The sequence below is a fragment of the Alosa pseudoharengus genome, unplaced genomic scaffold (assembly GCF_046254945.1).
Source record: "Alosa pseudoharengus isolate Yale_2024_CS ecotype anadromous, Long Island Sound unplaced genomic scaffold, YU_APseudo_1.1 YU_APseudo_1.1_scf_16, whole genome shotgun sequence".
In the NCBI taxonomy this organism is placed as follows: Eukaryota; Metazoa; Chordata; class Actinopteri; order Clupeiformes; family Clupeidae; genus Alosa; species Alosa pseudoharengus.
Window position 1 is genome coordinate 27,147,804 of NW_027468630.1, and position 18,344 is coordinate 27,166,147.

Genomic DNA, 18,344 nt, shown 5'->3' on the forward strand with positions numbered 1-18,344 from the left:
TTCACATAAAATCAATCACTCACGCCAACATCATCATCACCTTCTCTGCATTTCATGAGTATAAATTTAGTTTTAAAATGATGATCTTAGAGTGCACTGAATTATGATCAAATAATTGTTGGTGGTAATAAAAACATCAGAATCCCTGGCAGGATTACCTACATAATACCACTGATTTAGATGTAGGATTTGATTCTGTGTTTGAAGCACTTTGCATAAATCTTAAGTTGAAACCACCCACCACTACCACAACCAATATGAAGTGCCCTGTTTATAATATAACCACAGCTATTTTACACAGAATTGTCAGCACTGACTGACTGACGGGCAAACACTGTGTGCACTGTTGGAGGTCTGGTTACCACCCCACACACACACCCTTTCTCCTCTAAAAGCTGGGCCGACACCCAGGTGTAGTGCAATGTCCCCATCACTGGACAGGGCTCCTGAGAGCCTCAAGAGGCCAATGTCCCCATCACTGGACAGGGCTCCTGAGAGCCTCAAGAGGCCAATGTCCCCATCACTGGACAGGGCTCCTGAGAGCCTCAAGAGGCCAATGTCCCCATCACTGGACAGAGCTCCTGAAGAGGCCAATGTCCCCATCACTGGACAGAGATCCTGAAGAGGCCAATGTCCCCATCACTGGACAGAGCTCCTGAAGAGGCCAATGTCCCCATCACTGGACAGAGCTCCTGAAGAGGCCAATGTCCCCATCACTGGACAGAGCTCCTGAAGAGGCCAATGTACCCATCACTGGACAGAGCTCCTGAGAGAGGAGAGGCCAATCGGTGAGGTGAACCCCACAGCCCCATGGCAGGTCCTTCACAAGCCAGTGTAGTCATCCCAGGGTGTCCACCATGCAGGTTACTGTTTTGCCATACACCCTTATCTCCAGTGGTTTGGGGAGCTACAGTTGACTTGTGTGCTAGAATGCGCCATCTAGGGTGATCAATATCACTGTGATGTTGATCAGTAAAGAGATGATCAGGCGATGTGGTTTAAGATGGACTGAGAGAGCTGTGAGTTCATATTGCCATTGGTGAACAGTTACCCTGAGCATAGCTGCCATTGGTCAACAGTTACCCTGAACATAGCTGCCATTGGTCAACAGTTACCCTGAGCATAGCTGCCATTGGTCAACAGTTACCCTGAACATAGCTGCCATTAGTAAACAGTTACCTTGAGCATAGCTGCCATTGGTGAACAGTTACCCTGAGCATAGCTGTGGGAAGACAGCGCATGTGAGCCAAGCCATCCCTGATCACTCCTTCACTAATAATAATGAGATAAAAATAAGAGCGCTACAGTACTCTAGGCAAGTGCCAATTAAAGGATCAAGACAATAAACCTGTCCTGATTACTACTGGAGTGGTTTCTGTATCATTGGCAATATACAAGAGGGCTATGACTATGGCTGGAAAACAGAAGTAGGATGAGATTTATTTCCTTTTTAAAAAGCAAAGTTATATTAAAAATAAATCTTACTTTTCAAAACCTCATCATCCTAGATGACACTTACTGAGTCTCACTAAAGAAAGAAAATGAAAAGCTTTTTCTGTCTAATTAGCTTTTCTGTATCTCTGCTGTGACCTCCTGATGTAATTTTTGTAAATCCTACCTTTCATGGGACACAAAATCTATTGAATAGTTGTAAGTACTTTGGAGAGTACATCTTTTCATAAGCCAACCTCATCTTTCCATTAGGAGAAGTATCTTTAAATGCATGTTCCCTGTATCCATATGTGTTTGTGTGTGTGTGTGTGTGTGTGTGTGTGTGTGTGTGTGTGTGCAAATGCATTCGGCAAATGTTCCCGTGTTACAGAGATGGGAAGGGCTTGGTGCTGAGGAGAATAAATATACCTCAGCTGAGTGTGTAAGTGTGTATCTGTGTGTACAGTATGTGAGTTTGTGTGTATGTTTTGTCCTTGTTGAGGTGTTTCATTTCACCTGTGGTTATTTTAGCGCACAGTGGTGGCTGCACCTGGATCTCGGCTCTGCGTAGCACGGCACCCGCTCCCCCACTAAAACACACACACACACACACACTCAAACACACACACACACACACACATTAAAACACACACACACACACACACACACACACTCACACACACACACACACACACACACACCCCAGGGGAGAGAGACGGTGCTCAGCGCTCCACTGTAATGCATGGCTCCGCTCAGCTCACCTGGTTGTCATGGGAGACGCATGGCCGCCCTGGGCGCAGGTGAGAAGATGGATGAGGGGGGCCGGCGCTGGAACGCGCGGCGGCTGCAGCAGTAGGAGTCTGCGCCCTCCTCGAGGTGACCCAGCTCTCGCTCCGCTCCAACCCCGCCCAGATGAGCTGCACCCCACTAACAGCCCAGCGCACAGCAGGACAGGTGGGGTCAGCCATTAGCAGGTCCCTCACACACACATTACACAAACACACACAGTACACACGCACGCGACACACACACACACACACACACACACAGTACACACACACACAATACACACACACGCAACACACACACACATTCTCATGCATAAACACATAAACACACACACTAACTCATATATATATATTTGTTGCTGCGCTGAGTGGTGGTAAAATGGATGTCAATTCTGCAGCCAGAATAACTGTCAGTTACAAATGAATGAATGATTCTGCGTGTGTGTGTGTGTGTGTGTGTGTGTGTGTGTGTGTGTGTGTGTGTGATGGGGAAGGGGAGGGGGGCTGTAGTAATGCCTTAATGAGGTGCTAGGTACTTGTATTGTTTTTTATTCTTTTTTCCTGAAGACCTCCAGGAGTCCTTCAAACCTGGCCAGCTGGAACGAGCCCTTTTCCAGAGCCAAGCTACAAACTGGACCTAGAGCTCGCCCACTCTCTCTCTCTCTCCGTCTCTCTCTCTCTCTCTCTCTCTCTCTCTCTCTCTCTCCGTCTCTCGCTCTTCCTCTCGCTCGCTCCACATCTAAAACAGGTCACATTCCAACGCACGGCCCAAACAAGGCCAAGGCCATGGCTCGTCCTGCCGACCCGAACAGAAAGTTGAGAGCAGTGCCAGCACTTAATCTGTGTCCTCTGCAGACACACACACACACACACACACACACACTGCAGGGCTAAACTGGTGGCACGGCCAGGCGAAAGAGAGAGCAGGAGGACGAGCCTTTCGAGTGGCTGTGGGCAGCGCAGGAAGATGGATAGAAGGCGCGTCAGCGTCAGCGTCAGCGTCAGCTAGAGAAATGGGAAAAGGGGTAAAAACGGCCCGCTCAGGTGTTGCTCCAGGGAGAATGGAGACGGGCTTTTACCCGCTACTGAGCGCTCTAATGAGCAGCCCCGCTGGCGCCTAATGAGACACTAACAAGGACAGAGCTGGCACGGCGCGGGCATCGCCGCGGCAACGCCGAGCGCGCCTGGACTGGCCCCCACCGCTCACTGTGTGAGTGTGCGTGTGCGTCCGAGGGGGGGGGGGGGTGAAGGAGGATGGAGCGCCCGTCATGGTGGTGGACACGACTCTAGTGGAGCACACATGCAGGCGGGGGGGGGTAGGTGGGGGGTGGGTGGACGCAGGCAGCGGGGAGTCCGAGGTGGGCGCATGGCAGGGGGGCTGAGTGATTGACAGGACTCTGTGAGAAGAAGCCACCCAGAGCGGGCACTAATTGCCGGCTGGGGGAGGAAGCATGGTTCAGAAGTCTTGACGAGGGTTTTTAGCCATGTTTGTTTTTCCTGCCGACTCATTAGTTCTATTGATTTTGGATGGGGAGGGGGAGCGTTTCCATGGATGAAGGACTTTGGACTAATTCTACATGCACCACTCATTACTTCCGTGCTCCTGCGATAAACATCACAGATTGCCTCCCAGAAATCATCCACCTTTAAAATGCTATCCTTTAATGGTATATAAATGCTAATATTTTGTATAATTAATTTTCAAAAACATTGCTGGCCATCAGTGCAGTTAGTTAGCCACTGAGGATCCATTTTGCAGGATTCACTGCCCACATGAGTCCTTATTTCATTTCGTGCCTAATGCTTGTTTTGCTGTTTGTACACACACACACACACACACACACACACACACACACACACACACACACACACACCGTTACCTTTTGATGTGCCAATGAAAACCCATCAGATAAGCACGCGGCTTTGACACTATTTCAGTCAATGACATTTCTGCCGGCTGATATCTCCAATATCATTTTTTTTTAAACTGATGCAATAATACACCACCTTTGGCAATGTCATTGGGATGGGAACTCACAGACACACTACCTGCACTGCAATAAAAGAAGGGAAAACACACACACACACCAGCACACACACACACACACACACACACACACACACACACACAGGTTTTGCAAGGTTGCATAATTTTGCAGGGCTGTGGTCTGACAGTAAGAACAAAGAGCGTGTGACTGCAGTTAATACGCTGACCTGAAAAAAAAGAGAGAAGGAAAAAAAAAACAACGGAGGGGAGATGTCACCTTTGACGTACAGAAAGTGTGTGTGTGTGTGTGTGTGTGTGGGTGGGTGCAGCTCTGATAACAGAAAGAGAGAGATGAAGAAGAAGAAAGAGAGAAAAGAAAAGAAAGAAAAGTCACGGCCGTTTATCCTCCGACCAGGAGCAGCCAGACAGCCGAGGACAAAGAAGAGGAGAAAAGGGAGAAGGATCAGCGGATCCCACTCCATCTCAGCGGGGGCACGGGAGAGGCGCACAAGTAATACTCAGAGTTCAGTGGGGGCTGTACGTTTTCCTCCTCCTGGCAATTTGTCACCAGCCGAGGGCCCTGGCTAGACGGCCACGCAGGGGCATCTGGGGGGCACTGGGGAGCACCCTCAGGTGTGGAGAGGCGATTCTGCTCCACGCTTCAGTGGGCAGGTGTGATTCCCCCTCCCCACACCCACACACACACACCTCGCTACTCTGCTCATCTGGCCGAGAGGTCTTCCTATCTGCTGCAGGTCTGCCCCTCTTTATCTCTGGCTCCTCTCTCTCTCTTCCATTTCTCTTTCCTTCCACCTCTTCCTCTCTCCAGCTCTTCCTCTCTCAGTGGCTACGTCCACACTTGCTCTTTCTCTGTTCTCCTCTTTCCATCTTTCTCTTCTTCTGCCTCTTGCACTCTATCACTCTTTCTTCCTCTCCCTCTCTCTCCTCCTACTCGGAGAAGCAGTTAGTCCAGTACTACCTCTTTTGTAAGTACACAGCCTTAGGCAGGGATCACATTAGCCAGCGGCAAGCAGCAGGTTTCCTATTGTTCTCTATGGTTCGGCAGCGGAACGTAACACTAGCGTTGAACAAGCTGAGTGTTGAACTTGATTCAACTTTCAAAGTGAAACGCGAGCGTATTCAATTGACAAACCGCTTGTGTTACTTAGGAACGAGATAAAACTTATTATGGTCTGAGCGTTGCGTTACGTTTGCCGCTTGCCGCTGGCTGATGTGATCCTCGCCTTACTGTGGTTGTGCTAAAGAAGGTAGGATGCTCTGCACCATGACACCTCCACTCTAAAGGAGGTTGGATGCTCCGCACCATGATGCCTCCACTCTTCATTTATCCATTTATTTATTTATTTTATTGTGTCTATTGTGGCAGGAGAGAGGTACAAATAACAGGTATTCAGGCAGCTTTCCACTGTCAGAAATGGGATGGAAAATGAGCACCCCCCCCCCCCACACACACACACATTTCTTCCTTTCTGTTCACTCTGTTAGTGGTGCATACGCTTCTCAGTCTGACCACACTCACACACTCATTTTCTTTCTCTCACACACACACACACACACACACACCCTCTTTTGCTGGCTGGCTGGCTGGCTGGCTGGCTGTGTGTCGCGGGGAAGAGGTGATAATTGCGGCGGCAGCACTAAGTCTCCCGCTGGCCAGCTGTGTAGCTCGGCTCAGCCACTGAACCTGACGGACGGCCGATCTCATTTATCTCCCACACAAAAGAGTGCGGCATGCTGGGAGCTGGAGAGCGCCACGCCGGGCATGTGGGGGCGGGGGCGGTGGGACGGCGGGCACAGTGATGGCATTCGCAGCCAGAGAGGAGGGAACAAGGGGAAGAGACGAGAGGGGGTGAAGAGGTGGGCAGAGGGAGGGGGGCAGTTACCGAGTGTGCAGAAAGCTTTGAGTCAGTCAGCCCAGCGAGGCCTACAGAGATCAGCCCAGGGAGGCCTACAGTGATCAGCCCAGCGAGGCCTACAGAGATCAGCCCAGTTAGGCCTACAGTGATCAGCCCAGCGAGGCCTACAGAGATCAGCCCAGGGAGGCCTACAGTGATCAGCCCAGCGAGGCCTACAGTGATCAGCCCAGTTAGGCCTACAGAGATCAGCCCAGCGAGGCCTACAATGATCAGCCCAGTTAGGCCTACAGAGATCATCCCAGCGAGGCCTACAATGATCAGCAGTGATCAGCCCAGCGAGGCCTAAAGAGATCAGCCCAGCGAGGCCTAAAGAGATCAGCCCAGCGAGGCCTACAGTGATCAGCCCAGCGAGGCCTACAGTGATCAGCAGTGATCAGCCCAGCGAGGCCTACTGTACAGTGATCAGCCCAGCGAGGCCTACAGTGGCAGGGCCAAGATGCAGGATGGCAACATGGCCCCTCATACATGGAGTCACAGGTATATCTCTGGTAGCTGTTTTTCTTTTTTCCCCTTTTCTCTGGAGGAGGCTGTCTCTATGAACTTCTCCTCTCTCACACACACACACACACAGCCTGCACATGTGCATGTTCTTGTCTATGTTTAACCCCTCTATCCTCCTCTCCCTCACTCTATCATTTCCTTCCCCCTCATCACTCCTTCCTCCTCATCACTCCTCTCCTCTCCACTCCTCCCCCCTCCTGTCTGAAGTGCTGATTAACTCCCCATGTGGGGAGAGCGGAGGGCTGCCGAGGGCCAGAATTAAACGCCCTCTACCACCCCATGCCTGCAATCAGAGCCTTCTTCCACATGTCACCATCAATCAGCTCCATCTCCCCACCAGCACGCTCCACAAACAGCCAGCCTGGACACAGCCATGCGACTCTCAGAGAGAGGGAGAGGGGAGGGAGAGGGAGAGAGGGAGGGAGGGAGACCGGGAGAGAAAGACAAGAGAGGGGGAGGGAAAGAGACAGAGAAGGGGGGGGGCAGAAATGGAATGACAGAAAATAAGGTGTGAGAGAGAGAGGTGGAAATATTGAATGGCAGGAAAGATGATGATGGAGATGGGAGAGAGAGAGTAAGAGGCAGAAGACCAATGAAAAGAAAGAATGACAGTGTGAGAGAGATGAAGAGGAGGTCTGCCTTCTCTCCCCTCCTGCTCCCCCGGGCAGGTGTGCAATGATGGTGACCCTGGGAGTCTTGTGGAGGTTTCCAGAGAGAAGGAGAAAGGGATGAGAGGAGATCTAGTGGGACCGTGCAGTCTGAGGGGCCAGAGCCTGTGGTCATGATGCACATCTCACACACACAAGCTGAGAACTCCTGCCGCCCTCCCTCTCCCCCCAAGTAAGTACACACTCTGCAGAGGCAAAGAAGCAGCCACTGAGTAAAGCAGGAGTGTGTGTGTGTGTTTGTGGGACGGGGGGGGGCGGCAACTTCTCAAGTCACAGCACCGTAATGAGAGTGACAGTAGGAGTACAAAGGAGCTTTGTAGTAGTGCCACAAGAAATTGGAGAAGAAAAATAATAATAAAAAAATAAAAAGTCAAATAGCAAAAAAGCACTTTGTTTGACTCAGTATAGCTTGGGAAGATCCTGCGGTGTAAACACTAGGCTCACATCAATTACTTTGCTGGCCAGCACTACACAGAGTGCAGATTTTTCATTACCTACTTCTCCAAACACATCACGATGGGCCAGGATGAAGCCATTTGCCGATTTCTTACATTTCTCACTACTTAGCGTTCTGTACCCAAGACAGAGAAGGCAAAAGAAGAATGATGTTTGTATTGGAGATCCAGCCTGTCTGTGTTTTGTTTCCTGGAGCAAACACATATACACACATGCGCAGAATCTCACACTCTCTCTCACACACACACAGCGTTGAGGTCTCGTTTGGTATGCAGGGAGAGCTCCCATGTGGTGAATCATGAACTTCTGAACCTGATGTTGCACTTGTTTAAGCCCAGATACACCACCACCGCATCCAATCAAAACTGCCATTGGGGATGTGATTCTCTGATGCTAATGTAGCAACTAAATCCAATCGTAAGCCAACGGATCCAAAAACACAAACCAAAACAACATGTTTTACTTTTATTTGCACAGAGATGTCAATACATATAGGCTCAGAAAGTTTTCAGAAAGGTGATTTTTTTACTGTATATCAAAAGGATTTGGGGCAAGAGAAAGGTTTCTCCATTTACTGTGTACCAAAAGGATTTGGGGCAAAAGAAATGTGTCTTCATTCTGCAGTTATACAATGAGAAGTTGCAAATCTAACAATGTGATTGTATGCAGTTTATCATCCAAGTTTTGGATGATAAACTGCACCTATTTCTTGTTTTGTCAGAAATGCGTAGAAAAGTCTAGCAGAGGCAAAGTGTGCTGCAAAAAAGGGACTGATTAAAAAACACATGATAGTAGTCAAATGTGATCCAACTTTAATGCACATTGGGTTTTGCCCATACCAAAATACCATTTTATACAGATGTAGTGATTTAAATGGAAAAATCTTTATTAACAGCCGTTGCTATATTTTCAACAGCCCTAACCATCAGGGCACAGCACACAGATTGCCTGATTCTGGATTAATAACCTTTTTATTTGGTGTCACAGCCGCTAAATGCAGTAGCCACTGGAGTTCAGCACTGAGGCACAGTGTGTGAGATGACAAGGAGTGTTCCAAGGCTCCTAAATAACAAAGCCCAAGCTCCATTTGAAGCTGACATGTGCAGCGTGCTCTTTCACAATACAGATAATATCTCGACTCCTATTCACCCCACTCTTCAGCCCATAAATATCTTCCTTTGTTTACTTTATTTTTATATTTTCTCAGCGTAACCAGCACAAAATGAGTTGTGAAGAAGTGGATGATTTAGGAGAGGTTTGGAAAATAAGAAATAAACTCATACTGGCGGTAAATTGCCACTTCTGACAGCCCCCCCCCACACACACACACAGAGTTAGAGAGAGATGTGAGGTGATGAGAGGGGCCAGTCGGAATAGAGGGGGCTTTTAAATCATAGCCAATGCATTAAGGGCCATTTTCTTTACAGACTCATCCACCTCAGGCTTCTTGGGACCAATCATCAGCCATGATGTCACTTTGTGCTATTTCTTTCTCTCTGACTCTTGCATGCTCTCTCTATCTGCTCTCTCTCTCTCACCTGCTTGTTTTTTACTCCCATCCTGGTGCAGACACACACGCACACACACACAACTCAAAGTCTGCTATACAAATATCCAAACAAACCATAAATATATAGAGATAGATATATAGACCAGCAAAGTATAAGGCATTTATTGTGGAAAAAAGTGCAGAGAACTCATACATACACATACAAATATGCATACATACCCACACACACACACATGCATCTGTTTGTGACCAAACCCTTCAATGGAGCTTGTCTTCATGCTTCTCCATCTCAGCAATTACCTGCTTTACAGCAGACCGGCCTTTAACAAGTGAATACTGTTAACTCTGACATCTATTACTGGTAAAGATCACTCTGTCAGCCATCCTCTCTCTCTCTCTCTCTCTCTCTCTCTCACACACACTCTTGGTCTTTTTCTCCAGGGGCTGGAACAGATAATGATTCTCTGGCTGCAGGAATTATGAGTACCGGTATATAATATTTTTGAGGAAAAAAATGTTTTAAATGACAGCAGACAAATCCATAGCAGCTCTATGTGTGGCAGTGACAGCTGGGGTATCATTTTGCCCTGTGCTTTTCGAGAACGTCGTTTCTCCCTGCCCCTGCGCTTAATTTCCACTCAACATGTCACACACATAGGGGGCCAATTAGATGCTCCAGCTGCTAACCACCACAGTCGTTTGCATGTCTGTGTGTGAGTTTGTGTGTGTGTGTGAGAGAGTGTGTGTTTGAGTATGTCCATCAAGCATTTGATCCTGTGTCTATATTTGCATGTGTGTTTATCTACACTTGTGCATGTGCTTGTGAATTTAAATTTGTATGCTGCTATTTTAATGCTTGTTTAGTGCATACATGTGTGTGTGTGTGTTTGTGTGTGTGTGTCTTGATTATTTTTATCTTTCAGCTGGCAATGGTCCAATAGTCTGAATTTAATGTATTCACATCGGCCTGAATGCAAAAAATACTGACCTGTTCAACAAGATTAAACCAGGACACTTTGCATTTGTTGCTGTTTTTAATTTGCTGCTCTGTAATGACATGTAAATCCTGGCCTGAAGCAGAGTTCATATACAACAGGCCTCAGCCACTCACTGCAACAGCTAACATGGGGTCATTTCCAGTTCTCTGCTGTGATGGACGCACCTCTGCCTGCTGAAGCAGGACATTATGGCACATTTCCCCAGTCAAGGCAGCGACAGATGGAGACAGACATGTAACAGTGTACTGCTAAGAGTAACAAGGATTGATTTCTGTTTTCTCTCGTCTCGGGAGAGGTTTGAAGATGTCAAGCTAATAGCGCAAAAGAACGTCAATAGAAAAAAAAACAATAATACATCTTCTTATTCATATCCCCCATTGAGTGTGACCGTCATGATTCTGTACAAAACTTGCAATGCAATATTTTCAATATTGAATCATGTTCAGGAATAGTATACGACTATAACCAAATTAGACAAGAGCCAGGGTTGCAGATGGGTAGCAAAAAACAAAACAAGTTTGTCTCTCACCCGACTGGCCTCCAATGGATCGCAATCAATTTAACGCCGGGCAAAATTCAATTTGACAAAAAGATAATCCGGGAGCCAAAGTCGACTCATTGAAGCCGACACTTATTTGATCAGTGGGGCTTGTGGTAAGGCGGGCGGAGGATGGTCCAGGAAGAAAATGTGGCACGGCGCGAACACTAACACAGCCGCGTGTCAGAGATGGATTGGTGTGTCAATATTATGGATACTCCTCCGTTTATCCGCGCCCGCCGCAAGGAGAAATAGGCATCCGTGTCATATTAAACATGCCACTTCTGCCGAGCAGTAGTCCTGGAGACGCAACCAAGCCCAACGCGGGATAAAGGCCCTGTTGTTCCCCCGCGGTGATGAAACCCTAATTTCTATTAGGCAGGAGCAACACAATCGGCCATCGTGGCAACTTTTTCCTCTCATATAGACAATATCACAATTCTTCAAGAAAACAACATTTTCCTCTCATATAGACAATATCACAATTATTCAAGAAAACAAAATTGTCCTCTCATATTGACAATGTCACAATTATTCAAGAAAATAATAGCTGTTGTATTTTTTTTTTAAACAATCTTTTTTGGCTATCCTCAAGGAAATCGAGGTAAATCTAAAGTCAAGTTCAGCAATTTATTTTTTGTTAACATGATCTCTTCATATATAGAGACAGTGCAGTGATTGCCCCAACCTAATGCTCACATTCACATGCCAAAGGCCCACTCAAGGTTTTACATGTAGGCCTACTTATCATTCTCCCACTTCTACCCTCAAGCAAGCATCGACCGCAGCAGCAGCCCCTATCTGGGGAATTTGATCCACATTCTCTGTTGTTGAAGCAGCCTGAAAGATCTATAAGGCAGCACAGACTTCGCAAAGCACAGAATATGATAATAATCTGTTACTGTACAAATAGGATACAAAAAAAGAAAACAGTCCACACACAGAGACAAACACATACAGCATGTATACCCTAGAGTCTATCATGCAGTGTTGTGCATGAATGCATGTGCTCAGATGAGGACCTGCACCTTCTCTCTGCACATACTGAGCCTGGAGATGAGGGGAGATGAGCCTGTGTGAATATGCAACTCTCTGTTCCTTACATTTGCATGCTCCCCCCAATGTTTCACGATTCTCGCGAGATGTCTTCGGGTTGACAATTCTTGAAGTTGCATTGCTGGTTCTCTCAGTAGCAACCCATATGGCTATGCTTTACAGCTATGCTAGGTGAATGAGTCCCCTATTACAAGTTTGTTTACCATCAAATGGGTAGATTAAGGTAAAAATGTATGTGTGTGTGAGTGTGATCGGGATGGCGTTGCGGTGATGGAAACAGGAGACGGCTGTGATGTTTCTCACGAATATCCAGGTTTTATTTCCACCTTAGCAGCTGAGCCTGCAAGTAGCCTACCAGTATGGATAAATCGTAAAAATAAAATAAAAACCAAAACTCCAAACAATAATCTCAAATCAATCACTAAACTTCAAAACATATCAAAATTAACTTTGACCACCCTCTTCAATTATAGGGTAAACTGCTGCAGATCACAAAACGAGTGTTAGGCCTATAAGCAGGGGCAATCACTCGCTCACCTCACACCATTCTACCTCCTTCTTCTCTCAACAATAGTCCCTCCAGAGAATTTAACTCTGCCGACTAAACCAATGCACAATCAATCAATCAATCAACTAACAAAATGCATCTTCTCTATATAAATATCCAATAATACAATCCATACCATAAAACCCACTGTTTCATAACAAGGCAATCCTATTGTATCATTTCATAACCTTAAACACATCATAGATAACACGTCCCAAACACCCCTCTTGACCACTGCTTGTGCAGTACGTTACTACACTCCACGAACTTATAATGTTCCTTGCGACTTTCCGTCGGGTCTTTTCTCAGTCCCCAGACCAGGAAGCGCTATCGTCCGACACAATGAAAAGTTTACTGAATGTCCGTGTTCCCTCAACCTTCAGTTGGCCACCCTGAAAGGCTGATAATTAATATTGTCCCGTATGCGTTTGTGTTTTGCAGTTGCCGTTGCAACCATGCTGGATGCCGTTCGTGTTCGTGTGTGCAAATAAAGTGTGTTTGTAAATCACGTTGTCCGTTCTTTGTGTTTAGCTCCCGTATGAAATAAACTGTAGCCGTTACGGGCAACCACACCGTTACAGTGGGTGTGTGTGTGTCCTTGGGAAACATGGACTTCCAAACCTGTTGTTCAGAACAACTAGCTGTTCTAGCTGAGCAGCATGAACCCAGGGCGTGGATCAAAGTCTGCTTTCTGGGTGCTGCCATGTTTGTTGGTCTGGAGCTTCCCACAGCTGTGGTCAGGCTGCACTTGTGGAGTCAAGAACACAGATCGGGAGATTTTCTTTATTTTTTTAACCAGAGCTTGTAGTCACTTACCTCACAATCTCTTTGTATGTTTCTCTCTCTTCCTCTTTTACTTTGTCTCTCGCTCCCTCTTTTTACCTACCTGTCTTCCCTTTTTAATAGCATTTGATTTTGCTGCACATCACGCATACACACAGACACACACACACACACTCACTGTTAGGCATTAAACTGGCGCTATGCAGCCGAGACTCCTACGCAGCTCAGGGACTTGTTGTGCTCCTCACGTGGAGTAAGGGGTCAAAGGCCATGCAGGCCAGCGGGTGCGTTGCAAGAATTCTAATGGGCTGTTTATCAGACCATACGTGCGTGCACACACACACACAGATAGTGTTTATCTGAGCGCAGGCACGGGCCACACAGCCACAAGGAGCGCCAGTGGGTGGGTGGCAAAGCAGAGAGGTCAGAGGGCGCAGTCAGCTCCACTCACTCTGCCCCGCCAAAACACACTCTGAGCTCTCCCATCCGACACTCACACACACACTGCGCATACATCTACACAGGCACACATCTAAACACAAACACACACACACACGATTAACGATTGCTCAACAACCCCCCCCCCCCACACACACACAAACATAAACACACACACACACGATTAACGATTGCTCAACCCCCCCCCCCCCCCCCACACACACACACACACACACACACACACAAACATAAACACACACACACACACACACAGAAACAAACACATGCGAGCGCACCCACATCAGCAGCAGAAGAGTTATCCTCTATGGGGGTAGATTAGCATTTTAACACTGTTTAAATCTAACCTCTCCTCAAGACCCCAGCATCTCCCCATGTGTGAGGCTCAGATCAATAATGCTGAGAAAAGAACTGATGCTGCAGTCTTGTGTGTGTGTGTGTGTGTGTGATGACAGTGGAAATGCTTGCTCTGAGCTGACTGTTCAGACAGATGGTGAGCAGTTTATCAAACTCGTCAAACTCAGGGGAACGGCTTTCATCGTCAACCTTGCCATTGTTTGGCATTGCTGAAAACAGCAAAGCGGGTAATTGTAAAATTACGTAAACATTTTCCAACGAGTAAAAAACTTGGAAATGACTGAATGAGGCCAATGAAGCATGGCAGAAAAATCCCCAATGTCATGTCCATCAAGGTGACAGAGCCTCATTGTTATCGCCCACAGGTTGCAATGAGCTCCAGTGGAAGACATATGTATACACACACAAACACACGCATACACACACACACACACACACACATCTTGCATCATGCAGTTTTTGTCACATTTATACGAAAGCTGACAAAGCTGAAAAAGAGGGAGTTGAATAGAAGTGGACAGCAAGATCGGCCAGGCAGCCATTATTTTGGGTTTGTCCATGTAGCATGAGACGTACACATAGCTAACAGCCCTTACACTGTTCCTTTTTTTTGGTGGTGGTATTTTTTAGACAACACAGACAACATGGCGTTTCCCTAGACACCGGCTTGATTCTCCAGTTCTGATTTTCCTCCTACACTACACATATACCCTTAAGTAATCTCTCTCTCCCTCCCTCCCTCTCTCTCTCTTCACACAGACACACACACATATATACACACACACACCAGAGTTTCCGCTAGAAAAAAATGGTGCCGGTCGAAGTGACCGGCAGAGTTTTCGTTTTCCGGTCAAATATATTATCGCTTCTTAATTAGTCAAATTGAGGAAAACTGGAGACAGGCTACTTAATGACATAATCAAGCTAGAATGCAACATGTTCATTAGCCTAACTTAAACATGCCTAACAAGATCTAGCCAGTATCTTTTCATGGACAGCAAGAGTCCGCTTCGTTCATTGTTTTAAAAAGGCTACGTTGTTTGTTGCTGCTACCCATGTCCTCCACATCTCCAGTGGTGACTGTTTAACTTACACAGATGCGCACATACAAGAATGAGCGCTCACACCACTACCCCCTAATACTATGCCTCTTTATTTGATAACAATAAATTAAGAAATGATTCCTATTCTGGGAAATGTTTAGTTTCTTTTTCTTTCGGCCGCGGTTCAATGATACCGTTTAATTGTGCCAGAAATTATCCGCGGACCAGTAATCTCCTCATCGAGGAGGCCCTAACCCTGCAGATCATAGACAGAGAATGCTTAGGCCTACTGTATGCTTTGGGTAAAGAATACTTTGCATGTCCAGTGTAGGCTGCACGGAAAATGACAGTGTCTTGGATCGGCCGCATCCCCCGCAACTCAACTTCCAATGTCACTGATTCCGACAGATACGCCCGACACTTTTGCTCTTTATCTGGTGGTGGTGGAGTTGACCGGACATCTGAGGCTTCAGACGTTACCAATTTATCATCATCCATCGCGTCTGGCCTCTGAAAAAACTTTTAAGGCTAGTCTGCCTGGGCCTGGCCATGTTTGAACAGCCTCACTCATTTGTTCGTTGTTTAACATGGACGTTTTAAGCGTGCGCTTCCTATTTGAAATGCAGCATAGCTATGTGTGTTGTTTAATAGCTTACTTTTCAAACAGTAGAGCCTGTTCATTTAAAAACATAGACAGAGGACGTATAATATAGGCTTACGTATTAAGGCTTATTCTCAAATTCAGATTGCGTTAGGGGACGGGATTATTAGCCAATTTCAATCGGACAATTTGACCGGAGAGATTTAATTTTGTCGGACATTTCATTTTTTTTTCGGCCAATGTCCGGTAATTACCGGACAACGGAAACCCTGACACACACACACACACATATATATATATATATATATATATATATATAATGTTTTGAAGCCCCCCACTCTCTCTCTCCTTCACCTTTCCTCTCTCTCTTTCCCTCTCTCTCTTTGGGCAGTGTGTGTCCCTGTGGCCACTGCCTGTCCCTCTGTGGGGTCGCCGTGTGACATGAGACAGGGACTCTGTCCTTAATGAGGTCCCTAGACACAAACAGGACGAGCACCGAGCCTCTCCCACTGCTAGTGATGCCGCTGTGACTGGTCAGCAACCCAGACCTCTAAAAGCTCCTCCGATAAGAAAACATGCTGTTGAAAAAAGAGAGAATGCAATGGCCATATCTCTCTCTGTGTGTGTGTGTGTGTGTGTGTGTGTGTGTGTCTGTGTGTGTCTGAACATGGAAAGGGAGGCACAAGTAGTGTCCACTCAGCAGTGTCCTATAAAACATGTGCAATGTAAAATAATAGTGTTGCCATGGTAGACTGGAGACCCATAAGTGCCCTGCTCAGGGTTGTTATTACTGCTTGCTATTATGGCTGGGCTTACTGTTTTCACAGCTATTGCTGTAGAATTTAGAGGTCAGGCCAGGTGGTGGTTAGCATCTCTCCAGGCCTTTATTTGCTGGTATATAGAACTTTAGAACAACATTATTGTAAAGTGAAAGAGCAAGGCAATTTAACTATACTATATAAAAACAATTGATTTCTGTATTGGCCTGGGAACAACAACAATCAAAAGTAACAAGCCTCGGTGTCATCTTAGATGCAGAGTTAAGTTTTAAGCCCCATATCAGTAAAGTTACTCAGACAGCCTATTTCCACCTGAGAAACATTGCCAAAGTGCGGCCCTTTTTAAAGAAGCCCTATGCAGGTCTGGTTATTCCTTCGCTGTTTCTGGGTTTTCGCCTGATTTGGGCTCGCATTATTCACGACATAGCTCCCCCTGCAGCTTCGGTAGCAAGTGACTGCTACGCTAAACCCCCAATAGCTAGCGAGCTAGCATCAATAAACCAAGCTAAACACATAGGGCTCACAATAAAACGGTCGAGCAAAAATCACATTACAAAAACGAAGTTCACCCAAAGGTAGGCTACTTACAATTTCAACAGCAACAAAGCCAAGTCGGAGTCCGTTTTGCAGTCTTCTTAGAAACTACAATCTGACTAAATCTCACTACATTTTCGAGTATTTCCGCCGAGTTACATCCGGATGTGTTCCGACCGTGACCAGAAAGTTGCATATTCGTTTTTTCCGCGGAGAAGCACTAGGGGGAGACGAAGCACCCACCAAACGACCCAAAAAGTGTTGTAGAACCATCAGAACGACTCTCAACCTGCATAATTAAGGTCATTTTTGCTAAAATTGTTGCATAGGGCCTCTTTAACTCAACAAGATGCAGAAAAACTAATTCATGCCTTTATCACTAGCAGGTTAGACTACTGCAATGCACTTTTCACTGGTCTTCCCAAAAAACATCTAAAGAAATTGGCACTCATACAGAACTCTGCGGCTAGACTTTTAACTAAGACCAAGAAGAGAGAACACATCACCCCTGTGTTGGCTGAACTGCACTGGCTCCCTATTTCCTATAGAATTGATTTTAAGGTTATGTTAATTACTTACAAAACTCTGAATGGCATAGCACCTTCATATATCTCTGAGCTTTTAATATCTTATCAACCACAAAGGAAACTTAGATCATCCAATTCTAATCTTTTAATCGTACCCAAAGTGCTCCACAAGCAAAGTGGAGAAGCGGCTTTTATCCATTATGCCCCAAAACTATGGAACACCCTGCCTCTGTACATCAAGCAGGCGAGAGCAGTAAATATTTTTTTTAAAGTTCTGAAAACATACCTGTACAGGAAAGCTTTTAGTTAACTGATCTTATCCTGTAGACTACTTTTTCAGATTATTCTACATCTGCTGCCATTGGAGGGCGCAGCCAGCCAGAAGCAGATGGGCTCCCCCTATTAAGTCAGGTTCTGCTCAAGGTTTTTTCCTGGAATATGGGAGTTTTTCCTTGCCACAGTTACCATATGGCGTGCTTATGGGAGGTAAAGGGTTAAGGCTGCCAGTCTTATGACATGTTATTTTCTATATTTTTGATATGTTGCTGAGTAGATCATAAATGGCCCCAGCAATGAAGAAAAGTGATTGATAATGACTGGCAGACTATTATTGTGTTACATGCTTCAAATGTAAAGCACTTTGAGCTGCATTCTGTGTATGAAAGGTGCTATACAAATAAAGCTTATTATTATTATTATTATTATTATTATTATTATTATAACAACGTACTGTAATTAACTCACATTTGACATTTTCAACTGAGTACTGAGTGTTCTTCCACAATGCCTCTGTCTGACAGGATGATAAAAAAGACCTTCTGCACACAGCTTCTCTGACGTTAGTCAA